General features: G+C 38.7%; 1 protein-coding gene across 25 annotated transcripts in view; it reads right to left on the reverse strand.

The window, feature by feature from the left end:
• Window positions 1–27,852, reverse strand: part of LOC147169749 (receptor-type tyrosine-protein phosphatase delta-like) — a 192,452-nt gene that overhangs the window by 141,513 nt on the left and 23,087 nt on the right. For all 25 annotated transcript variants that reach the window (XM_086082825.1, XM_086082812.1, XM_086082827.1 and 22 more), the window contains exon 3: window positions 8,598–8,623. The gene's annotated coding sequence lies outside the window, so the exon portion shown is untranslated. The remainder of the gene's footprint in view (window positions 1–8,597; window positions 8,624–27,852) is intronic.

The following is a 27,852-nucleotide window of genomic DNA, read 5'->3' on the forward strand; positions in this document are numbered from 1 at the left end:
ACATTTGCAGTTTTTTTTTATGTGGCAGTGTTCCTACCACCCTCCTCAAAGTTGCTTAGTGCCAGTAAAGATGATACAGACCCCCTCAGGCCAGTTTTAAGTCAATGTTTCATCAGAAGAGTTCTGAAAATATTTTATTAAAGGTGCATTGTGCTTTTTAAAAAGGTCATATTAAAGCTTTTTCTACATAATGCATGCTCTATCAATGTCCAGATGAGTACGAAGAGCCCTGACTGTTTTACTCTGACAGCACCTATCAGCTTTTATCTTTCCTTTATAGTAGAGTGTGCGGACCCGCACACGCCACAGTTTCTTTGGGGAGGGGAGGGGTGGAGTGGTGGATGGTGATGTCATGCGCGTCCCCGCGGAGTAGCGGACACGTGCCATACTCGCACGCGCACCATGAACGTGCCTGACACAGATGCTGCAATTACGCTTTGGGCCAGAGGTGGCAGTCATGAGTAAAAAAAGTGACAAACTGCACAAAGATCATTTAAGGTAGCACAAATGAGCATTTGGTTTTCGTTGATTATGGCGGCACCTTTGGACAAAAGCGGTATTGTTTTCCCTTGAATTTCCCTTGAAAGAACCACATTTCCCATGAGGCCAAGCGCATATCATCGTGTCCGCAGTTGGGCTGGGCTGAATTACATTGTTTAAAGTGGCTATTTTCTATTTTTTCATTATACAGCACTGTAACGTTGATCAAGTATGCTAACAGCAGACGGTGGTTTTGACCGTGGTTCTTTATTGTACACACAAACGGCTGCGCTACCCCCCATTCCCTCCCTTCCTGCGATACGTTCACAAGCATTCGTAAACAAGAAAGAACACAACCGTTGAGCGTTGCGTGGCTGGTCGGGTCAGTCTGGAAAGGTGAACTATCAAGCTGATGGCTATTTATTGCTACCACGCAATTTTCCAATAGCTAACGTTAGCATAATTATTTTTTTATTTGAGCATGGAAAGCTACCTTCTAAAAGGACCAAGTCCCCGCAAAGGCAGCGTCGTTTGGAAATCCCCGTCTTCCGCCTCGCTTCACCTGCACTTTGCTTTTAACCACATCCAGGTAGGCTTTTTAATCATCATTATTATTGTCGCCTCAGACAAAAATCTTTGTTTCTTGGGGTGTTTTGTAGCTTCTGCATGCTAACAGTAATCGTTTGACTGGACTAGCGTCTGGAACGACTGGGGAAAGGACGTATGCCGTAAAGCCGTTTGTAGGTTTTTTGTGTGTGTCAAAGTTGTTTAGTGCCAATAAAAATGATACAGACCCCCTCAGGCCATGACAAAAGTTTCATTAATCTAGCTGTAAGTTAATGTTTCATCAGCAGAATTATGAACATATGACTATGAAGGTTCTAATCGCATTTAGTGTTGCTTTAAGGTTGAAAAGTTCCTTAGTGCTACTTTGAACATGCAAACAATATTAAGGCAAATACATTTCTTTGGAACACTATAATTATGCAAGTTCCTTTTGGACCAAACAAGATTTTTTAAATGAGTCATTTTAAAATAAACGGCTCAAAATTATTGTCAATAATCTTTTATTTTTGTTGACGATTATGTCGATTTTGTAATTGTGGAATGTAATAATTGAAATTGAACTCAAAGAGGTCATTTATTAGCAAAACTGCTCCGCAAAAAAAAAGAAAAAAAAAAAGAGAAAAAAAAGAAAGAAAAAAAAAGTTAATTTTAGCCTTGCAATATAATATTTAGATTCCACTAAGAATGAAGTCAAGCTGACATTTGTGCAGAGCTGCTGCAGCACAAGCAGTTGAGATGTCTATCACCTCGTTTTGGTACAGTTTAGGAATATTTGGACTCAAGTGGACGGAACTGAGTACAAATTTAGCAGTGTTGGACTCAAGTGGACGGAACTGAGTACAAATTTAGCAGTGTTTGTAATCACGAGGGCTATAATGTTGCCTTATTTGATTTTTCATGGATGCAACACAAAAGATGCTCCAAGTAAATATGAAGACTTTGAAGTGGTTTAAAAAAGCACCTTTGATCACTCTGAGTAATACTGATGAATAATGCAACCAATCACTTTTGATGTGGAGTAATTACCACCTAGAAGAAGGTTATATTTTTACCAGCGTCTGTTGGTCTCTTTGCAGAAAATTACCAGTTTGACGGAATTTGCTGGAGAGCTGTCGTTAGATGAAAACACAAAATGGTCGATCTGTTAAACAGCAGTCAGGAAGGGCAAAACACTTTTTTTCACAAATTGCCTCTGCAACCTCTTAAGCACCAAAACACCTTTTCGGGGAGGGTTGAACTTTGAACTGCGTGTATTAATTCTATAGCACTTGCTGTCATTCCACTGGTGAAAAACGTCCTCTAGTGAGAGTAACTACACCTACATACAAGCAGTACACGCACACATACAGTGTATAGGTATGATCTATGGCTTTATCGTCCCAACCTCTCAGCCCCGCTACCTGATCCCATAAAAAAAAAAAAAAATAATAAAAAAATAAATCATCCTTCAAACTATCCATCCATGATTCTTAGCGCAGACATTTACCTCAGACTACTTCTCGTCCCTCTTCCCCTTCCTCACTTTGCACCTTTCTTCCCATCTCATCCTATGTTCTTCCGTCCCTACCTGCAGGACCGGATTCTCCCCCTTTGCTTCAAAACAGCCTCTCGCGAACCACCTCCCCCTTTCTCTCCACTTCAAGCCTACCTTAGCCTGACCTCACATCCTTCGCTCCTTTTCTTGCTCTTTCTCTTTCCGTTCTTCCCTAAACTTTCATCATACGCCTCGCCGCTTGATCTATTAATCTCTCTGTGTCTCTCGCTCAGTCTTCCTTATCCCCTTGGCTCCTTTCCTCCCTTGCCACCCTCTCTCTCCTCCTCACCCCATTTTTCTCACCCTTCCCAGTTTCGGCACCTGCTGCTGAAGACGTCTAGACGGGAGATGGAGTGAGCGCGGAGAAGAAAAGACAAATAAGATTACAGCGGAAAGACTTACGAGACATTGAAAAAAGGTTCATGATTGGACATTTGTTACAAATTCTTTGCGTTTTCATCGTGTATATGTATGCGTGAGAGTATGTGTGTGCGTGTTTGGCACCAAGGCAACAAAACAGCAATCATTTCACTCAGTCACACCCACTTCACAACTCAGTCCTCTCAGTTGTCATTTCTTCTTAAATTGCGCCCCACTTTTTGAGACCTGCCCAATTCGCACATGCTATCAAAGTGTAAGAAATGTGATCCGAGGGGAATTTTTGACATTTGACATGCCACAATAGGCGCTCAGATCGAATTTTTTGGCAAAAGTGACGGCAAGCAAGGCTCCAGCCCGGTAAGGAGGGAAACGAGGACAAACAGATGCTAGATTACATCTTTATATGACACACACACACACACACGGAGCAGCGTCTTTGATCGACTTGCGCGCTTCCCACTGAGTGCGTACGTGTGTGCGTGCAGCCGGATGTGGTAATTAACCTTTCTCCTGCTGAGCCGAGCTATTAAAACTACGACTGTAAGGGGGTTTTGTCACGATCATAAACCATAACAAGAGTTGGTATGTTAAGAGCTGTTGAACACATACATTGACATTGTGTTTGGCATCGTGCAGAGGACATTGTTCCAGGTCCATATGTAATATTCTATAATAACCAGATATAACCTTAAAGCTTTCATCAACACTGATGTCAAACTTCTCAGTAATACGCCAACTACACAATCAAACGTCTTGTTCTTGCATTTTGTGTGTGTAGGAAATCCTTCTTTTTTTTTTTCTTTTTTTTTCTTTTCTTTTTTTTTAAAAGAGCTCAGTATTGTTCATTCGGTAATGTCATCATCATTGCTATTTTTTTCTTCTTCTTTTTGTGAGTATGTGTATGTGCGTGCGTGCGTGCGTGCGTGCGTGTATTCGTTAGCTCACCAAAATCCTATTAGAAAAAATCCCATACCGTTCACCTAAACCGAACACCGCCGTCAGGAGACCCGAGGGGACCAAAGAAAACAAAGGAAAGTGAAATCCAGCACCGGCCAGACACCACCCACCGGGCCACCAACCAGAATTCCTCACCAACTCCAGAAACATATAAATTCCAACAAATCCCAAAAAATCAGGGAGACCTCAAGAGACCAAAGGAGAGACTGAGGAAAGGAAGGAAGGACAAACGAAGCAGAGTGAGATCCACAGACACCAGCCTCCACCGATTCAATGACCTGAGGAAATCCTTCTAAAAGTTTATTCATTAGGTTTATTATTTAATTATTTTTTGTATTTATTTTGTTATGTAATACACCTGTTCAGAAACTGACAATGGATATCGCTTTATCTTTGCGAGGACCAAGAGGGAACATGAAGTACAAAAGAATACAACGATGTGACGAGAGCGCTTCAATCTATTTTTTTTATATCAGAAATAGCATACAATGAAAAGCGCTAAACAACACTTGGGGGGCTCGTTATTATACTGATTTATTTTCTACCTCGATTTACCAAGACGAATGCGCACACATGAAAAAGTCTCATATTGGGGCCAACGTGACAGATGGGCCAACGCAAGTGAAACACACGCCTTTGTGCCCTCAAGTGCGTTTAGTGGACGAGCACTAGCCAAAGCTTAGCCGCTAATGAGGTTCTACTCGTAACTCCAACTGAGCCCACTCCAAATAGTGGTGACCAGACACACACTACGGGAGGGAGGCCGGGCTGTAACACACACTCACACACACTTAAAAACAACCTTGAGCACCAAGGCAAATAAAACACCAAGGGGCACACTATCATGGTGTTGCTTGGCAGTCTCATCGAGTTCGATTTTTAAGGACGTTTTTAGGTCATAATGTCATATATTTAAGCTATTGCGCTAAATGTTATTTTATTACTAGTATTTGTCACCCCTAGTAAAACAACAACACAGAACTACCTTATAGTAACGACTTGTCTATCCATCAATCAATTACTTTATCCCTATAAAGTCTGAACCATTAAGTATATAACAGAAAATTCTGATAAAAAAAAAAAATCTGCTTCCAAGTATTATTTTTGATTTGTGTCACATTTGATACAACCGGTCACAATGCTTTAAATTCGTACATCTATAACTGTCAAAAAATATCATAACAAACAGACATATCAAATATATCGGGGTATTTCCAAAAATCAGAAAGAACATTTCACTCTATTAATACGTATAGGTGTCTCTCCTTTCTCAAATGGGGCAAGTTCGCTGGAAAAGCCATCAGCTGGGTGATACTGCCCTCTAATGTATTATCCGTGCAATGCATTTGTCAGATCATATACGTAAGGGTTTAAATGAGGGGGAAAAAATGATACTCATGAAATTGAGGGCTCAAAATGTCTCGAATTTAACATGATACGTTTGGCGTTTTTGGGTTATTGATTCCCGGAGGGCAATCAAAAGACACGGAAAAGCAGCAGTGTTATGGTGGCTGGTTTTCATTGAATAATTTAGCTTCTGATTATAGTTGTTTATATAATGTGTTCATGATTGTGTACATGCTAGATACATGACATTGATGCTTTGCTGATTATTCTTTGTCTGCGTTGTTACAGACCACAGTAAATAAATGAATACATAAAAAAAAAAAAAATAATAATAATAATAATAATAAAAAATTAAATAATAATAAAAAAATAAAAAAATAATACACAAATAAAATAATAATACAAAAATAAAATAATAATAAATAAATAAATAAATACATAAATAAAAGTTCAATAGTGGAATAGCAGTGATGGAGGTGCTTATTCATCTTGAATGAATGATGCAAGCAGTGACTAATTGGCCAGGCTTTGTAATTGAAGGGATGGTTGCGATTCGAGGTGTACAGTTCCATGCAAACATCTTAGGCAGCATTAGTAGCGCATTAGCGTATTGACCATAAATAGCAAAAACATCACGACCACAGACCTAAGGCTGAACACTGGAAACAATCTCCTTAGAGCCTTGTTTTGTTCCTGGTACATGACATATTTTATCTCAACTTGAAGTATTCAAGTCGACTTTTACGACATCATCTCTGCCTGAGAGTAATAAGTTGGAGATACACTCGAGCTGCAAGCCCTGATCCGCAAATAAACAATAACAGCGGATGTGCTCGGTAAAAGTTGGAGGCGGTTATGACTAACAGTTTGTGACAGTCAGTTAGAAAGCACTGTGGATGAGGATTTGTTGTACTCTATGTTATCATTATTGTTTGTGTGGGAGCAGTGCAATGCAATAACACAGCTATTCTATTAAATCTCATGTTCTCAAAATGAATGCTGGAAGATTCTTCATTTATGTCTTTAAAAAGCAACTACTACTACTCACTTTGGGCCTGATTTACTAAGATCCCAAATAGTGGGCACTAAATTGAGAGTGTGATTCACTGAGATTGTGTTGTTGTTTTTCTAAGATGCTATATTGTGCATTAATTCAGTTTAACCGATTGCACACATTGTTAGCAACAGGTGTAAAAATAGTGATAAGCTTAAGTGGACTGGAGAATATACGGAGCTAGAAAAGTGTGCAGCTGCGCTTTCACCCATGAGAGGTATGGCCCTGAAGTAAGTTTGACAATTGTTTAGTAGATTTAGTTCTGGGTGCCCTTGGTTGATAGATCAAGTTTGCGCTGGTTATTGCAAGTGCAAACTTTTACTAGATCAAAAATGTGTTACTCTAGATGATCAATTTTAGTGGGCTTTAAAATTGTTGGACTAAGCAGGACAGCTCGCAGGTAGTTTTATTATTAGCCTTGGAGCTAACATCCCCGTAGTGGTATTGTTTGTAATAGGCTGCTGTGTTTGTTTACCACTAAATACTTGGCACTTAGCATAGCTAACTAACTTTGCCTTACAACAGTAGGGGGAGCTGTGGAGCGAATTACAGTGGTACCTTGATTTTTGAGCACCCTCAACATAACCAGTTTTCAAGTTCCAAGCTGTCACTTAATATTTTTTTTGGGTGTGTGTGTGTTGTGAGCAATTTTTTTTTGTTATGAACAAACTTCAGCTTTGCGGCCGCTCGAGTTAAGGGAAAATAACAAGAGACCTTCTAGCCGCTTATGAGCCCTGGTTTAAGGGCAGCACATGAAATGCATGGGGGGGAATTATTTTGAATACGCTACAGACAGCATTAACTTGCCCTGCCGTGCATCCATCCATTGAAGGGCGCCTGCTGATAAGTATGATCATAGACAGCATTTACAGTACACATACAGTATCGTGAGTACCTTGATGCCGCAGCCATATTAGATGAGGCAAAGTGAAGCTACTTGTGAAAATGCCTCTTTCGCTTTCTCCTTGGAGACGTATCATCAAGCCCCAACTCATTGGATTAATAAGGAACCATTACCTTTGATTGTATTATCCCATTCGAACTAAATCTTACTAATTATTTGCCGTTTTAATGTCAAATACAATCGCCACATCCAATATGGCGGATGTGCTGACATATCGCTTCGAACGGGCCACTCGTTTGTTTCACCGTTGTGTCTGCAGCAGAATTACAAGGAAAAATGGAAAGCAAAATCCAACCTTATTTTAGATGACCAAACGAATGTGGCTCCCGTGGTTTCCTTTTTTTAAGTTTCTCTTTAGTTGCCGACATTAATGTAACGTATTCATCGCGTATAAGCCAGTGTACCTAACATTATTTTCAGTAAGGCCGTGATTGGCTGTTGCAGATAAGACTGGCTATCAATCAAACAAATTCACACCCCTGTTTCTTCATATCTTCTATGTCTTAGTGATAAACAATTCAACATTAGTATTTTAAAACACAAAATTAGCTACTATGAAAAACATAATAACTAGAAAAGTTTATTTTTAGAGATTCATGCCACAAATGGGAGGGCAAAATCATCTTGGTGGGTGGGCACGGACCCCTACGGCTCACCCATGACGACAGGTGTGTGAAATGGTACTTATAGTCAAACATACAAATACAAAATGAAAACAGTTAAAGTCGGTCACAACTCATATCCAGACATCCAGATGCTAAACTAAATTTTGTGACATGATTTGTCCCAACATACAGTAATTCTACAGTTTTAAACAAGCTACTTTCTTTTACATTCTTGTGTTATTTGTAATAATTTTTTTATACAATACAATGCTTTTTTTCCTCTTTATTAAAAACACTGCTGGGGCTGGAACATATTATAGAAATATTAATTTCTTATACAAAAAAAATGTTTTTTACAAGTTTGGTCACAAAATGAATTAAACTCATAAGTCAAGGTAGTAAGGTGCCAATGTATGCAATTCACTTAACTCTAGTCCACAGTGATAATTACTGGGGCATTATGTGTTGTGTTACCCCCCCTGAAGAAACAAAAAAAAACTGTTTTTTTCTGTTCTGCCTTGTGTTATAGTTCCAATCATATGGCTTGCATCAGCTCAGGGTCTGTGCATTTGCGAACACAACTTTAGAAGTTGTGCAATGTTTCATTTCACTTCTTTTATGTGAGCACAATGTGCAGTGAGCTCGACATCATTTGCCAATGTAGATTGCTTTGTTACAGGACATGGGGCAGCGTGCTGTTGGCCTGCTGTGTTTCGGGGATGTGGGGAGAGTGGAAATAAATCAGGAAATAATGAGACTCTCTCTTACCTTAAGAAGCACTTCAACACGTCAAACTGTGAAGAGAGAAAAGAAAAGAGATGGGGGGGAGGGGGAGGGAGAAAATACGTTATAATAGAAACGTCGGCATGGATACAAAGAATTGTGTGATTCCTAAAAGGTGGCAGGTAGATTGAATTGCGCAAGCACAGGGAGGCCGGTTGAGCTTTTCCCATATTTCTATACATAACCACAAACAGAAAAATTTACAACATTTAGATCATTTTTTTAAACAAACTCACACAAATGGTTACTTGGAAGAATCATTATGTACAAATCACATGGTGACGCCAATCATCTGTAACAAACTGATGTTCCTACTGACTATGTGGAGTGTACTTAACATTTTGCATATCCACTTTACACAAATCTCAAATCGAATACGTTTATAGATAGGTTTGTAGTAATTATAATTGTTTTTTTATTGCTGTAATAGATTAGTTAATAAAGTGAAAAAAAGTCTGAAAAAATATATATTTTGTCATTTATTAAATAGTAAAAACGTATTGAATGGCAAAAACAAAAAAGCTGTCCACGCATCTTGCCTGTAGGAAGAAGTCCAGCCTATGCACATTTGTTCAACCAATCACAGATTAAGCAGCAGCCATGCAGGATTCTCATAAGGAGAGCGCGGCAATCATATGTGAGAAGGTGAAAATGGGATTTTGATAGCGGGCTGATTACATGACCTCCTCATACCATGAATCCGTAAGCACACATGTAGATTTTCCACACCAAATTCAAGCGTCCATATCTTGGACCTTGTATTCAACATATGCAGTTCACGGTTATTGTTTGTTTCAGGTCAGACATTTATTCTATACATAGACAACAGAAGTGTTCAGAAGTAATCATGAATGGTGACCACCGGTCCAAACAGGCCCACAGAGGGCCCAATCAAAAAAATTATAATAATAGTGGAAGCTAGTGCATAAAAAGTTCAATCCATGCCGAAAACACTAGATCATCTTGCGTTGGGAACAAGGGAGTTCAAGACATCATCCAGCCTCACCAGATCTTACAGTTCTCTAACTGCGAGGGAAACCCCTGACTGCGCCAAAGCGCTCCTTGGAAGTTAAATGTTTAAACTGGGAATGATGCAGATGCAGACAGAAGTAGTACAAAGCTGCACCAATGAAAACCATTTGATAGGGATGTCATGAAATAATCATAAAAGAAGCTGCTCGAGTCCTGAGAACTTGCAGAATTTAAACAAATAAACACACGCAAATACTCCCGAAAAACAGCCTTCATTTGCTGAATGCCTGGAACCTGTACAATATTTATTCCCCTCAAATCCTAGCAGAGCGAGGCTGAAAGTGGGGCGATAGTGCTGGTGCGCTGTGGGTTCTCCTTCTTCTTTGTTTTCTCGTGCCAGACGTAAATAACGATGCAGTGCAGTGCTGTAATTGTGACTGCAACACTCACTTTGCTTAAATTGGCCACAACATTAGGTACGCGTGCGCATTCTAATGAGATCCAATACAAGAGTGCTATAAACATTTCTTATTTTTACAAAAGAAACTCACATTTTGAACACCACAAATGAGGCCTCCGTACAGCTCAGTCCGGTGTAGGACTGGACCATGATGGAAAATAATAATAATAATAATCACAATCATTTTGGTTGAGATTGAAATCATAATTAATTTAAAAAATATAATTGTTTTTAACAAAATCTTAGTATTTATTATTTATTTATTACTACTAAAACTCAATAAATGTATCATCGTAGCCTCATGCACATTCATTCCTGCATGTTGAGCACTTTACTCTTGAAACTATTCTATTTGTCAAGTAACTGATGGCTTTGAGCCTCATGAATTTCCATTATCTCTTTATCATATTTGCAATAACATATTATTTTTCTATCCATCCATCCTTCCTTCCTTTCCTCAGTGTCTCCTTTGGTCTCTTGAGGTCTTCCTAATTTGTTGGAATTTAGATGTTTCTGGGGTTGGTGAAAGATTCTGGTTGGTAACCCGGTGGGTAGTAGATAATGTCTGGTCGGTGCTTGGATTTCACTTTCCTTTCTTTTCTTTGATCCTTCCTGGGGTCTCCTGACAACCTCACGACTCCAGCTGGATTCTGAAATATTCGGTTTTGGTGAACAATATGGGATTTTTATGAAGGTTTTAGGTGAACTAATGAGTACACACTCACACGCACGCACACGCACACACACACACACACACACACACACACACACACACACACACACACACACACACACGTTCTCAAGCGTACTTGGTGGCAAAAAAAAATAAAAAAATTAATAAAAAATATATATATATATAATTTTTCACAAGTTTTAGGATTTAGGGGGCTAACCTGGGACCTCGGGCATTGCATTTTGTGCCATGTTATGTGGAAATGTGTTTTAGTATGATAAAAAAAAAATAATAATCCTTGAATAGTTGTATCCTTGAATTGTCAGGAAAGGAAAACTCCTTGATAAATCTAATTTAATATAATTTAAAAAGACAAGGATAAATTAGATTAGTAAGAAAGTAACATAAAATATGATACATCTAATAATAAAAGCGATAAAAAAATTTTTTTTTAAATACCGGCTGTTCCTGTGTGTGTTAATTAAATTAAATTAATGTAAGTCGTTTTTTACAGATTGGGGCAAAAAGGTGAAAAAAATTGAGTAGCGTTATTGTACCTGTGTGTATGTGTTTCCACAGCGTTTGTGTGTGAATATTCAATATTTGAAGGAATATCACACCCAAAGTCGATGCTCATTTCCCCGTTCGCATGTGAATGGGATCCTCCATTAACTTTAGCACTAGCGCTAGCGATGTTTTAAAAAGAAGCATGTTTTGTATTTTAATATAAAAATGTGTGTAATTATTTTTAATGTGTATTTAGTTTGACAGTAAACTCTAACTGGGGTCTCATTAAACAGCTTAAAGGACGCTTAGAGATGGCAGAATCACAAGATGCTTCGCGTTTGCTACGCAAGCAACATGGTGCATTCAGCGTACTCTCACAACATAGGAAACTTGTAAACGCACTGCGTCGTTGTAAACGTTAATCATTTTTCTCTGATTAGAACATTTAGAGAAGCCAACATCTAAATCACGCTAAAATGTGGGTTCATTGTCCAAACCTACTGAACGGCATCAAAGAGGATCAAGCCCGCAAGAGTGTTTTTGACTGTTACCTCAGCTAGCATCTCGCAAATTGTGAAATAGAGTCAGCCAAAAACCATGCGGAGAACATAAAGATGTGGAGGTTGAAGAGGCTGGTGTGCTGTTATATTTCCATTACCTTATTTTGCCGAGGGGGAAAGACAAGCTCGCAGAAACAGTTCTCAGCATGAATGCAGCTTCACCACTGCCACAGTAATACACATAATGGTAAATGAATACCTCTCCGAGATCATTATTATTTATCGATATCTACACCCCATGAAGTGTCCTATGTGGGTAAAAAATTGCAAACAGTGTACTTTAAGGATTAGAACAATCCATAATTGGCTTCATTGTTTCCCAGACCATGTGACTGACCGTTTCTCAACATTGCCATATAAGAAAGTAGAACAACATGGTACAACATGCTGAATAAGAGAACAATTGTCTCAATTAAAAGAAAAAAATGAAATAAATCTCGAGGTAATTAGGTTCCTTACGAAAATAATATGATCATTTAATTAAACTGGGTGCATCTTGCTGCAAATAGAACTAATCTGTAATTAACTGACAAACAAACATAATTACAACGTATCAATAAACGCTGGACACGTACAGATGCATTCAAACACACACAGAAACACGCGCGCGCGCGCACACACTTGAGGAGATCAGAGTGTTTCATTAGTGAGGTGCAGATAGATAACCCTCCCAAAGGAGACATTGACCAAGAGGCCATTGATCTACTGAGCTAAGCTATTCTGCGCGTGTGTGCGTGTGAGCGTGTATATAAGTGTGAATAAAGTAAGTACCCTACTGATGGAGTCTTTAAGTTGTTAACGTAAGCACAGTAAATCTAATCCAGTTGTGTTTAATGGAGAGCGAAAGAAGCAAGCTGTTGGCATATTCATTAGGTCCAATTACTCTGTCCAATCACGAGCAGCCAACCAGAGCCACCGTCGGTGATATTTATGCCCCGGGATTGATAGCCTTTAAGTGATGAATAAAATAAATTCATGAGATTTACCGAATGACAAGGTGGTGGCACGTGGGGGGGCATCTCGCATCATTTGATCTCTTGGCATGAGAAGTGAAATGTAAATCAATCTGGCCAACGCCGCAATCACGGACTTATTGATGACTCAATAAAGATCGCTGGCTCAGAGGTTGTAATCATCATTTATGCTAATAATATAACAACGCCGCTAATTCCTATGATGAATGTGCCGTAAACAAAGAATCATGTGATGAGAAAGTGTGTAAAGTGGTGCTACGTATCTCATGTGCATGCTCCAGTGTTTTGCCATCTCCATGTGGCCGCCTTGTAATTAGCTTTGCAGCTTGTTGTCTTACATTGGATGCGAAGGTAATTGGGGCTCTTGGACACACACTCTCAATCTCTGTCAAAGCCAAGTGTGTGTTGCATACTGGAGCCCGGCCAAGGATTTACTGTGTGCTCAGCCTGCGCTAAAGCAGCTTGTGATTCATTAGTGATGAGTGCATTTAGGAGCGAAATGAGAGTCTGAGTGGCCAAATGGCTACGCGCATCATGATAGTGTCCACTTAGACCGCTAAGCCCAACACTACTCCCTCGTACTAAAACAGGAAGGAATTATTGTTGGACTTCATTTGCTCCAGGGCTTCCAATGTAGTGGGTACATATATTTTCCTTGAAATCACTGTGGTAGATAGACAGTAATTAAAAAAACCCCAAAAAAAACAGTAATGAATTGAAAAACACAAGCTAACAGAAGCTAAATAAGTCCAGACGGTCTATGTGGTGCTAAATGCTAACACAACTCGTCTGTTTAACAACATTATGTCTTTATTGCACACAACACTGGCTCAGATGCCAGCTCTAACACAATTTGAGACATGTCCAGGAAAAATTGGTGCACCCCAACTTCATTGAGATGAAGAAATTCAATGCCTTTTGTAATAATGACCATTGGTATATTTAGCATATTTTAGCTATAATCGGGTAAAAGCTGTATCCCACTAATGTGGCGAACGTTTGCAAGTGTTTGCGAAGGAAGTAAATGCTGATTTTTCATCAGGGTTCGTTCAAAGTTTCGACGCTTGCTAAACGATTTGTTCAAAATTTCCCTACAAAAAGAAAACGAACGTTTAGCGAACAATGCGACCTTGAACGAACACTGATGAGAAATCAACATTCATACAGTCTGTGACAGCTGTGCGTTGATCAAATCCACCAAAATCGCTTTACACCCCATATGTCAAAATTTAGACCTGCTTTTATTGAATCTATTTTTAGTCACCAAATTGCCAGATGTCCCGGGGGCGAGCAATACAATACTCCAGAATGCCTATCAAGGTGCAGTACAGTCTACAAAATTCACAAACACGCTAAACTAGACTTGCTCAGCACGAAAATGAAGTTTTTACGCCGAGCACATCTATGGAAATTGGGCCCAAAGACTTGTGGGACCGTGCGAACAGCTGATTTGGCGCAGTTTTGCACAATGGACCGGTTTCAGATAAAGATACGTTTTGACAGACTGCTGTACAAACAAATACAAACAAATGAGTAAATATTAGGGGTGGGAATCTTTGAATGTCTCACGATTCGATTCAATTCCGATTTTTGGGTCTGCGATTCGATTCGGAATGATTTTTGATTCAAAATAATTTGATTGACACTAATTTTTGCTTCAATCTATAGATGTGCAAGGAATTGTAATGATCTACTCCAGTCTGACTCGCTAATGCTAATTAGCGCACTCCTCGCGGCACTTTTATCACTCAAAAGAACGACTCCTCGCTGAAAAAAACCTAACTTTTATTGGAATAACTTGATCGTGACTTTTTCCTTCTACTCTCTAATGTAACAATAACAGCGTATTAGACCGCGTGGAACCACACTGCCCCTCAGTGGCCAAACCGGGTACAACATGAACAGCGCTCTAAATAAAGGCACACACAGACAAGACAGTATAAAATAATTTAAATAAAATCGATTTTTGGGTCATTTAAAATCTATTCTGAATCGTACTAAATGAGAATTGCGATTCTTATGAGAATCGATTTTTGGGCACACCCCTAGTAAATTACACTGAATTTATTGTACTGTAATGAGGCGTGCCGCTCCTCAGCGAGAACGACACCCAAGGAGGAAGAGTCCCCTCCACTCGGCCACCGTCACTGACCCCATTTGCAGCTGAGTTTCTTATACGGCACACGCTGACGACTGAGGAACAAATTAACTCATGAAGTGATTCCATTCACTAGAAAGCTTTGTTTGTTTGAACGGGCCTTTCGCAAGCCACACAACACGACTCCCGCTCCACTCCCCCCAAAAAAGTGTTTCATCCGTTTAGTGTCTGTGCTGCCCAGGTACGGTGTGGGCTTTGCACAGAAGACGCACAAGGGAATCCCTGATATCCAGCATCTGACGTACGTGGGAATGGACTCCTACCTGGCTTAACACTTACTGACACCAATTTTGTTTACCACTCGGCGAGATCACAAGCATCAAACATTTGCACAGGTCCATCTACTGTGTGCTCCACTATTCAATTCACCTCAGATTAATTAATCCAAGGAAATCCATGTTTTCATTGGCAAAAAAAGCAGGCCAGTGACTCATGATATGTACTGACAAATGCTTGGGACGCAAATACACAGTAACACACTTGAGCCAGGTGCACTTTTTATATTCACAATATGCACACTCGCGTAACACTTATGTGCACACCTGACTATGATGTGCCTCTCTAAATACAACGTATTTTATGATTAGTCTGGAAAATGGACCATGGTTGCCATGGCAACAACAGAAATGCTACTCTTCCTATTACAAGCTAGTGTACCGTCAACATAATGAGGAGGATATTATTTCAAAGTCAAAGAAGTGCACTCGCATTGCGTGGTCTACTATTTGACAGACAAATGAAGATGTTTTCAATTTTTTTTCGAGTCCTAAATCAACCTACCATGCATATTTTGGGGAAATGTATTAGGTAACTGTAATCCCTGCAGATAACACAATGCACACCTCTTGACTATAAGACAGATGAGCTCCATTATTTCCAAAAATATTTTTCAAAAAGAAGCCTGGCCTGATTTAGTAAAATTTAGTAATTGAAAACTAGGACTGGGCTTAAAAAAGAAAAAGAAAAATCAATATCTTAAAAAAAATAATTTTCAAGCTTAATATCAATTCATAAAACCATGAATCGATTATTTAAATATATCTTCTTCCCCCCATAATTTTTTAAGAAAATAGAATTTTAAATTATTTTTTTGTGGTTTCTTATTGTTTTCTTGAAATGTACTGTTCACATGAATTTAAAAGTATGAAAGACCTGGCCTATTGCACTTGAAGACAATTCAGAATATTTTTTAGTTTATATTTACAATTATTGAATTAGAATTATAAAAAATATTTGCATCTCATCCTTGCTGATGTCAATATTTGTGCAACACTTAACACGTGTTACTTTCGTTAATAAACAAAATCATTTGACCAGTTTCTGCCTCCACAATATATGAAAGTTATTATTAAATTATTTAAATTTAAATTGTTAATAATTAATTATTATTTAAATTAAATTTATTATTACATTTAATATTTGCGGAGTTTTTATCACGTCCTAGACAATTAAGAAGAATTGATGTTCCATAATTAATCAATATCACTCTTGTGAATCGAAATCAAATCGATTGGGGGAATAAGAATCAATACCCAGCCCTTGTAAAAACAGGCACAAAGTTGATCGCAGGATTGGATTAGCCTCAGTGCCAAATTTACCATGCGGTCCAGTAATCCTCTTCTCAGAATAGTATTTGCATAAAGATTAATTTAGCATGTGCGATGTGATTTATCAAAAAGGTAGAGCAGGTAAATGAGAGGGAGTGAGGAAAACTTTTCAGCCCATCTAAACATTTTTGAAATGCCAGAAACTAAAATAATAGTGAAATATCATCTATTCAGCAATGCAACATTGGATGGAGCCAGTCACAAGAAGGAGTCATGCCATAATCACCTACAGTAAAAGTATTGGAGCGATCGATTTATTTTGTGCAACTCAGTCATATGTTAGTATGCCTCTTCCATTACCACTTCCAGTTCCATCACTTCAAAATTCATTTTGTGCTTTCAGTCTTATCACAAATGTCCCATTGTGAAAATCATCAGTTACCTAAGGCACAAAAACATTTTTTTTTTCAACACAGCGGTCACCGCTACCTTTACACCTGTTTCCAAAAGCATAAGTACAAGCAAGTGCGCACGTGTGCGTGCGTGTGTGTGAGTGGAAGTCTATTTTTCCGAAGGGCATGCCGATAATGAAGTCAGTCAGTTGCGTCATTAATTACTGTTTTACACCTGCTTGTCTCAGCTAATCACACGCGCACACACAGAAAAACAAGTTCTCATTTTCGGCGTGAGGGTGAACTCACTTCTAAACAAAGCCATCTTTTCTTCTCACCTGTACGCGTTCCCAACACCTCCTTTCTCACTCGCCTTCCTTCACTTCTCACCATCTGCTTTTATACAGTCTTTTGTCACTTTCGTACGGTGTAATTGCATGTGTGTTTTGGCATGTGTGTGAGTGTGCGTGCATGAATGTGGGTGTGTTCTAACCGGCCCGTTTTCTCAACAAAGGCAACTGCTGCCACTGGTTTGCTGAATAAAAGATGACAGTCGCAATATCAGGAGATTAGCGGCTCACGAAACACTCGTTTTGTCCGACTGAAGGAGCGACGCCAAAAAGATCACAAGCACCTCACTGTGTCAATTCTCAACTGGCGATACGGAATACTGAGCTACATTTAAGAAATGAAATATATGTATGTACAATATGTATATATATATGCATGTATGTAGTGTATGTCTAAATCACATTACATCATCTGTGCCAAAACTTAGACCTGGTTCTAGCGGTCCAGGCATGAAATTTAAGCCCCGTTTCCACTTCATGATGTTCGGGTGTTTCGATCGACACGTATAAAAGAGGAAAACTTGAGGCAGTAGTGAATGACTTAAAAAATTAAAAAATTCATGGTGTCATTGGTCACTCTGTTTTGATAGACGTCGCGCAAATAGACACATTTGATTGGCTTGCCTGTTTTGGGACGGTGCCGATTCGCTGTCTATGGACGCCTTTCTTTTCCAAGAAAGTGGGTGTGGCTTGCCAGGCTAGAAATGGCTCCTGCAACGAAGACGCGTACATACGGGGCTGGCCCCGTAAATTTGTCCCGTAGTTCCGGCGCTGGAAACGGGCCTTTAGTCCCTTTCAGACAGCAAATTGTCAGATTTGTCAGAAAATGCGCTTGGTCCGCCGGAACGCACAGCATGGCTATTAAACATGGCAACTAAACAAGGCTTGCACCGGCACGTAGATTAAGATGCGGCTATTTTTGCAGTCAAAATGACATTTTTTTAATTTTTTTTTTAAGAAGACAGTGTGTAGGCTTACGTGGAAAATACAAAGTAATAAACACAACAGATTCTGGGTCAGTTAGGGATGCCGAGAAAAGCAAAAAAAAGCAGCTTTGGCGTTGTCTGGAATTGCATTTTCGATCTAAAAAAACGATAAATCGTTCAGCCAACCTGCTGCCATTCCTCAACAGAAAACGTCATGACTTTCCATAGTCTATCAATTTCGTGTTCAACAAAACAGGCCCAGATCTCATACTAAACTGAAATGACATTTATTGGTGGTGTGTGGCCAAATTAAAACATTTTAAAATATGTGCCCAGTAGAGGTTGAGGAACACGTTTTTAATGTGACCGTAATACTTTGACGATGATGCTCCAAATGAAGACTATTCACTCCCTCACTCAATCTCGCCCACTTTTGTTATGGTGATCTTGATATCAGTCTCTCTCCACACATTTGCTCGCCCGCCCCCCCCACCTTCCGTCTCTCACACACTCTGATACACTTACACGCAATGAAAGCACGTCGAGCGTATGCCGATTCCTTTCCTCTTTGAAGACTCGCTTTGAAGCTATGGCGCTCGTATCGATTGGCGCTCAGATGAGCTCACTTCACCAGAGCCCTGCGATTATCTGTCGCTTTATTTCAAACAGCGCGCTGGAGACTTGAGGTGGGGAGAAGGGTAGGCACGGGGGGGATGGGGGGGCTTACCCACTCCACCCATCACTCACACACTCGTACAAACACCCAAACGGGGAGATAATGAGATGAGCTTACGTGCCCGATCCCGGTACTTAAGTCAAGCCGCACGTCAAAACTGACAAGTGAGAGCAGAGTGTTGAGTGAGTGAGGAAACACTGATAGAAAAAGAGTCTGGGAAAAGTGATGAAACTTAAGAGGGGGGGAAAAAATGTTCCACCCTACGGCACTGCTCTGATTAAAAACAAAACCTGCTCCCCAAGAGGAGATTTAAAGCATTACTGGTCAAAATGAACAAGAAATGTTGGAATCCTTGCAGGTTCAAGGTCGGCAGCCGCTCGCTCTTAACTCATTCACTGCCATTGACGGCAATAGACATCAAAATTTCATTATAACTATTTATATTAGTTTAACATTTTTTACCACTTTTGTTAACAAGAGTAATGAAAACCTGTGTTTTTTATATTGTATTAGAATAGATATAAAATTTAGTATTGTCAAGCAATTAATTACGATTAAAAATAGTACTCGCCTGACTTTTTTTTTAATGATCTTTTCTCAAAACAAAACAAAAAGATTATTAAAAAAATATAGATTTTTACAAAATTAGGGGCATCAGGCGATTAAAATTTGCAATCGTAATTATTCGCATGACTTCACTAGTCAACTCACGATTAATCACAAATTTTAGATCTGTTCTAAATGTACAAAAAAAAATCGAGGTTTTCATACTCTTGTTACCAAAAATGGAAAAAACTTAACTAATAGAAATAATTCAAATGAATTGTTGACGTCTATAGCTGTCAATGGCAGTGAATGAGTTAATGGTGTTTCTCCCATCAAAATAATATCGGATCTCATCAAAATATATCAAATGCGGTGCACTTTTGCACAGTGTGTTACTGAAAGAGGTGCTTTCTGCGTGGCGCCCATGGGATTACGTCAGAGTGGGAGTCAGGGTGACATGAAATGTTAATGGTGTGCCCAGAGCAGCACAACTTCATAAAAGACTTGATTTAGAAACTTCAGTAGCTTTCAGGGACATTGAACATTGTAGAAGCACAGACACACAAGAGACACAAACACACACAACACACACACACAGGCATACACTCACTACATAAACTCGCCAGCTTTCCACTCTATGGACTTGTTATTGAGAATAAACAGTTTTAGAGTATAATTTATGGTAAGTGAAAGCGGGGTAGGGTTTAGTAAACATACAAGCAAGGATGCGACTTTCAGCATGTCGACAGATCAAATATGGTTGGCATAACACAACAACAGAAAGGTATAAAAAAAAAGAAGCAATAATATGTTGTAAACTATCCCAAAGATAACTTAAATGGTGGCTGTACTGGCATGTAATGACGAGAGCAGATTCTCTGGCTTTGCCATCTTTAGTCATCTAATTATTCTTATTATTGACCTGCCAGGACTTCTCGCGTTTAGAACTCGCATCAGTTAATAATTGTGTGCAGTGCAGTAAAAATAAGCAAAGCAGATGACTCAAATCACACTTCCCATCCATGTCTTCAGTTTACACAGGCTTATTGTTGGTAAGATAAAAAAAAAAAAACTTTAACTCTCCCAGTATGCAGTTTATAATATTATTTTAGCTGTGAAGGATTACATAAGATAGGTCAATACTCCCTTCCCTTTTTTATTTTGTATTTTATTTTAAGTATTTGTAATTTTTTTTTGTTACCTACTTACTACTAAATGTTTTTCAATATAAGCCTTTTTTTTTTCCCATCTACTTTTCACATTTGTTGACCAATTCAAACCATTCTGACTCAAACTGTTTAGCTCAACCCTACTACATTACACTCCCCCCCCTGCAAAAAAAACCCACTATTCTTTTTTCAAAATTTCAAAATAAAAGCAAAACACCTTTTGACAGATTTTCACAGTTTCAACTTTTAAATTGTTCAGCTCATCCCTACCACTACTCCCCCCCCCCCCCCCCAAAAAAAAATTCTGGATAAAAGCTTTCCTCCTATTTTGACATTGCATGATCGATTAAAACGGTTACAACTTTTAACTGTTCGGATCATTCAACATAACTACATTATATTCCATTCAACATTGTTCAATAACATTCTTCCATTTCATTATACACAACGATTCTAAAGCATTCCACATGCTTCCAGAATTTCACAAAAAACGGTCTAAAGTAAAAAATACTGAGGGGAAAAAAAACAGATACATGTGCAGTCTTTTTTTCTGTTACCCTTAGCTAAAAAAAAAATTGTTACCGGAACGTTGTTTTGTTTTGCTCAAGCAGGACCTGTTGTTAGTTCCAGGGATTCATTTTTTGTTCTCAGCATGAGCAATTTAATAAAAGGTAAGAAAATAGTCTGTCTGCAGAGGTTTAATTTTAATAGTGCCGAGATATCAAAACAGATGTCGTATATAATTGACAATAAAAGCCATTATTTTCCCTTTTTTTATTTTTACTTTTGCACTTAAATACCCCCCCCCCTTTTTTTTTTTGCTTGGGTAAAAGTGTTGAATCAGAACTTCCAAACTTACCACATAATGTATTTTAGTTTACCTAAATAGAGTTTGTGAGTATTTTTTCCACCTTTAAGGCATGTGGAAGCACACAATATTATCTGTTAATGTACCTTACATTGAAACTCACCATCATTTTCAGTCAAAAATGTTCCTCATGACATAATAATTAAAATATTGTCTGTAGAGGGGTTGATGATTCATGCTGGAAATAGTTTTGACATCTGAACAAATTGAAGGTCAACCAACATCTCAAAATGTTTTTTTTAATTAATTAATTTATTTATATGCATATATAATGTAGTTCAACAGAGGGATGTCTGGGCCTGTGACTATACTGTATTTTAATTCGAGGGGGTTATGTGCACGAGTACTGCAGAGAAAGTCTGAAAGGAATGAAAACGCGCAATCGTGTGTTTGTGTGTATGCCTCTGCCCTCGTTAGTTCGGCATCCAACCATAGCAATCAGCAGTGCTCCAGACTCAGCATCAATTATGGCTCCATTAGCCACAACCCCCTACTGGTGTACAGTATACACTCATTTTACACACGTACACACACAAGGGCACCTGTGCTCATTAATGTGTACGCGAACACACGCGCACTCTGGTGTAATTACCAAACGCTGCGTGGACAAAGTGCCGCTAATGAAGGCGTTAAACTGTATTGATTAGAATGTAAAAATCGGAAATAGCAACCAAGTTAATATTTATTAGTGAACTTGAGGACATGTCGATATTTCAGTGAAAATTACCTTACAGTTATGGGCAAGAGGATAAGCAGATATCCTAACTATGGCAATCATTCACTTGATTTGGTGATTTTGACCAAATGACGTAGTTAACATTAACATTCAAATGAATGCTGACAGATGAAATCCACTTTTATTTTTTATTTTGTTGATAAATGTATTCACCAAATGTTTCAAGGATTCATTCAAAGGCACCCTATAGTGGCGTTAATCAAATAGTGATGTTCTTCCATGCATACAACAGTATTTCAGAGTCTTCTGGACCAACACAGGACACTGCTTTGCAACTTTCAGACATCTTGTCTCATGGAAAATTAGATGTGTGTTAGCTATATGTGTCTATGAATGAGAAAAAAAAAACGTGAAAGAGGCAATCACTTTACCAACAGTACGCTGCCATAAATATAAGCGTACACACAGATACAGAGTGGTGTGGAGGACTGGGTCCGTGGAAAACGATATTGCTGAGAGCGTAAAATGTCAGAGGTCAAATGTCAAAGGTTAAAGTCCAGTCAGCAAGAGTGAATCTCACAAGAGATCTCACCTCTGCTCACACAGTGGCTTGCTTCATTGTGTCTATAGAATGTGTGTGTGTGTGTGTGCGTGTGAGATCTTTTTTCTTTCTGTTGCCACACTCAGTGATGCAGTCAAAACTGAATGAACTGAAGGATTCAGCAATTCATTGTCTGGGAATCAAAATTGTAATCACCAAGATGGACCAACACAGTATATTGTCGCTCCTATGTGAAAAACACTTATGTCCATTTTTTTGTTTTACATTTGTATGTTTTTGGGATTAAACTGAATGCAAACATCTTAAAAACGCAAAAATGTTAAAAAATGAAGAAAAAAAAGGACATAAGTGTTTTTCACATAGCAGCGACGATATACATTATATAGAGTGTTTTACGATAATCCTCAATTAATAATTAGAATTTTATATGTACTTGTGGCTAGAAAGCAAAGCGTGGAGAGTCTCTGTCGACAAAGTGCATGGGTGCAGTCAGTGAATGTGACAATCGATCATCGCCAACAGACCATCAAAATATCCACACTCTCTCCTTTATTGTCTCTCCTTTCCTCTCTTGGTGGCAACTTGCTTTTTCCTTAACAATCACACCACATTTTTGTAGTTCAATAAACAACAACACGGCATGGAATACTGAAAGTGAAGCCTCAAAAAGCCAACACAGCGTAAGAGTTTTTTCATGGCAGTAGGTTTACAGTGCTAAATGATTTGGTGTGTGGTTAAGAGTTGCCTACATTTGTTGCTGGCCCAAAGCCCTTTTCACACTGCACTCGCTCAGTGTGAAAGAGTTGAACAGCAATGCGAAGTGATCGGTTGTCAGCGCGCCCATATTTGGAAGTGCAAGCCTACCAGGAAGTAAAAAAAATACTGCTTGAGTGTGTTCGTGTTCAAATATGTGGGTGTGTGGGTGTGACCCTGTGCCCTAAATCCTGACAGGAGGAGCCGGTGGGCCAAGTGAGATCCAGTGGACCCCTAGGTGCCAATCACAGATTGCAACTGACAGACAAGTTAGCCACCATTGCTCTCACATTCCCCCACAAATACACACTGTGTCCCTCTCAGGAGCACACTGTCATTCTCTCCTCCTGCTGTCTGTCTTTCACTCTCACATTCTGCCATGACCCGTTTTGGAGTGTCTGCGTCCCTCAGATGATCCTGGTACATCCACAGTGTGTGCATTGCTCTGCTTACTGCAAGTGTTCTCTCAAGTCAGGTTGACAATGTAAGTGTGCTGGTAGCAGCCAAGAGTCATTCATTAAGCTTTTGCAGCAGCCTTGGAGGGTCAGAAATAAGTTATTTTTAGGTGGCTCAGTGTCAGTGTGAAACACTAGAAGTTATTTTAATGATTAACTCATTCACTGCCATTGACGGCTATAAACGTCAAAAATTATTTTGAACTATTTATATTAGTTTAACATTTTTTTCCCACTTTTGTTAAACAAGAGTATGAGTGTACAATAAAAAAAATACTGTACAGTTAAAACAGATATCAAATTTGTGAAGTCATACAATTAATAACAATTAAAAATTTGAACTGCCGGACGAGTTGATTATTAAAAATTAGGGGTGTCAAATGTTCTAAATGTTCAATAAAAAATTCTAGGTTGTCATACTCTTGTTAACAAAAGTAGAAAATTGTTAAACTAATAGAAATAGTTGAAATTATTTTTGACGTTTATAACCGTTAATGGCAGTGAATGAGTTAAGGACGGGTACAGTGCAAAGACAAAAAGGTTTATGTAAAAGGTTGTTGTAATACATTGCCTATTGAGTTGTTTATTTGTATTGTATATGCATATTTTACTGTTATGCTAATAGTTAATGTATTTTTGAAAGTTTCCATTTTGGGCAGGAAAAAAAGTTAGGAAGTTTGCTTTATGCATGGGGCACCCATTGAAAGACTTACAAATTCCAAATGTCAAACTATGGCAAGATTTAATACATATTTTATTATAACCATTAAAATGAAATTCTGTCTCCCCTTTTTTTTTTTTTTTTTTACCTCAACCATGTGTAAGGCAGGGGTCTTGATGGCCTGTTATCATAACTCAAAAACTACTTCTACCAAACTCCGTGGAGGCCAAGGTAAAAACCATTACATTTTGGTGGTGATCCATCCACCCCACCTCCTTATTTATCATTTCTAAAACTCTGATCCATGGACATCCATTTCCACCGCGTATTCAGCATTGGCAGTCTACTGAAGGCCATTCTGGAATCCAGATTTGAGATTTACTCTAATGCCATTATTATTTATTCACATAATTATCACAGTGAGGCTTTTGAGGTCCGTTTGAAAATCAATTAATGTTACCAATTATGGTTCCCTAGCCAATACAGGGATATCATTGAAATTATTTTTCATGAATATTGTATAAATAACGATGACTGCATCATTTGTTAAAATAAAATAAAAAAGCCTGTCAGTCTGTGCGCTACTTTGCATATGCATGCACGCACACGCTATTATATAAAATGTAATGAATAATATGTATTTTCCAAGTAAAACCACCCAGGTTATCCATATCTAGGTACATATACAGTAGGCATTCAATGTTTTTCACCAACGAGGATGAAGGCTTTTAGCCATTGCTCCATTTGCTTGACAGATGGGAGGCGAAAGCCCTTATTTATCGCTGCCAAGTGTTAACGTCACCCTTCTTTTGTTTTCCCCTCAATAGAAATGTTGTCGTTTTTTTTATTCACGCTCATTTGCCCTGCCTGCACTTCAACTGAATTTGCCACTGTTAAAATGTTAAACAGAGAAAATATTAACTGCTCCAACTGTGCCATTTGTTGCAAAAGAATATGGTATGACACAAAATACAAATATTGTCAAAAATAAGATGTAAAGCTAAAGTAGGCTGTTTGTTTTTTTCTGAAACGCCACCGTGCTAAATAAACATTGACAGTTGTAAATGATCAGAAGCTTAATAAGCCAAAGCAGTACAGAAGGCTGCTGACAGAACTCGGGCAAGGACTATCACCAATATCAATTATGATGACACTTGATGACCTTAAATGAGACAAATATGCCAAAACAACATATCACTACTGATAATGATCTTTAGAGGCGTTGTAATGAACTTGTTTTGGCCTGTTCCTTAGCTTTTTCGTTTGCACTTGTGCTCGTCAACCTGGTCCTTTATGTCTTCCAATCAGCTCCCTCAGCCTTCGTCATTGTCTCAGTCGTTGTCTGGTCAGTTTGCTTGTATTTACTTGCTTTCTGTGTTTGTCAGCTGATTGTGTTGGGAACTGTGTTTTTTTGTCACTAGACGTGTCCCAGTTTAATGTTAAGTTTGGACCAAGCGTTTATTTGTTACTTTAAATCTTGATTTTTTGGACTTTTTTTTTGTATTTTTGATGTATCCGCAAACCTTCTTTGCCTTTTTTGTTCTTTTTAAATGAACAACCCCTTTGGAGAATACTCCTGTCTTGCTTTCCTGGGCTTGGGTCCACAACCATACCAAATTATGACACACTTATATAGATGCAATTATAATTTCTACTTAAAGGTGTATTCAAGGATCTTCTCAAAAAATGGAAGCCCAATGTCCGTTTGTCACTTAAAAAAAAAAAGGCACATGCGGAAGACCATCCTACCCACTCTCCTGCTCGTCCAGGGGGAAACGTCTACACTGTAAAAAAACAATTTTTATATTTACTTGAAGTCTCTGCAGCCGGCCTTACTTCATAGACGGGTGTCCTCTTGCGGCTCTCAGGCATTTTCAAAGTATGCTGTGAGATCGGTGGAGCTACAACAATGAATGACTGAATCTGAAGCTCAGCGGCTACATGCAACAAACACTCAAAGTGTGCATGAGCAGCTAGGAACCAGCGTCGTTAAGGCAGATTGATTGACGGGATCAAGAACCAATCGTTAAGATGATCCACCCGGAAGACTACAGCGACAAAAAAACCTTGAATGCGCCTTTAAAGTGATATTTTTGCCATCTGGTGTACGAAGTAATATAATGCAATGACCTATGTTCGAAGAGCGTGCATTTTGAAGCACATGCACTACGGTGCCTCGGAGAGACCAGACTTTGCAAGCCTACCACCAATTATTATGTTCCCCAAGTTATTCTCCTGGTATCTGTAGCAGAAATAGGGTGGAGAAACATATCAGCTTCCTGTAAGGTGAGGCACGACCCATGTAATATAAGTAGTGACTACCACACCTATGATTATATGAAAAAATGTATGTTGATATAATAGAACATATTTTTTTTGTGTAGTATTGATATTAATAGTGGATTTTAAAAATTAATGAACATTAACGTTAATCGAAAAATTCTTACACTGTCACTTTAGCCTAAAATAACAATGACAGCAGATATTTTATGTGCATTCTGATGTGTAGGAAGTAGGGTTGTCACTAATAATAATAATAATCTTTTTAAAATCTATTATATTTTTGATTATTCAACTGATTACTCAGGTAACAACTTTTTTCATTTGTGAGCATTGCTCCATGAAAGTCGGGCATTTATTGCTGACTGATCGTCCGTCAACAACAAATGTCAGTGCAGTAAATATGGAAGTGATCAAACATTGGTTCCCAGCGTCGCAAATATTGTTTTAAAATGATTAATTAAAATTTCAAGGCAGACATTTTTCTGTCGAACCGCTTTTTGTGGTGGACTGACTCCCCCCTAGCTTTACTATGAAGGTTGGCCACATTGAGAGACACAAGCCACAGTGTAGTGGAATAACATACTGTATGTTAAAAGAGGTAATGAAAACAGAACGGAACGAATTTTAAATCTTGGCCTCCAGACACTTCATGTCTGCTCAGCTGTTAACATTGGTCTTCTCTAAGGCTAACAAGCCTTAGAGAAAAGAAGCCTCCAATTAGAATAGGGTCCTAGAAATTGCACTTTGGATGGGAAATAGATTGGAAAGTATAGTATAGATATAGGACATTGTCATTGGTTGTGTTTTCATTCAACAGTTAACCTCATTAGTTGTTTTGCCACATTTTTGCTGTTGAAGTAGACTGACTACCTGTCCGGAGTTGAAAAAATGCTACCTCAAAGGGGTATTAACTACTGGGCAATAAGTTATGTACATGTTCAGATTCTGATCTTTGACATTTGTGCCTTAATTAGCGGTACACACCCACACACATGCAAACCAGTGTGCTCTTCGCAGGTTATTTTTAGTGCCAGAATGCATAGCGCATAATGAGCAAGTTTTTTTTTTCTTC

This window comes from Leptonotus elevatus, chromosome 8 (genome assembly GCF_054856555.1).
Source record: "Leptonotus elevatus isolate MCC_2025b chromosome 8, RoL_Lele_1.0, whole genome shotgun sequence".
Classification (NCBI taxonomy): Eukaryota; Metazoa; Chordata; class Actinopteri; order Syngnathiformes; family Syngnathidae; genus Leptonotus; species Leptonotus elevatus.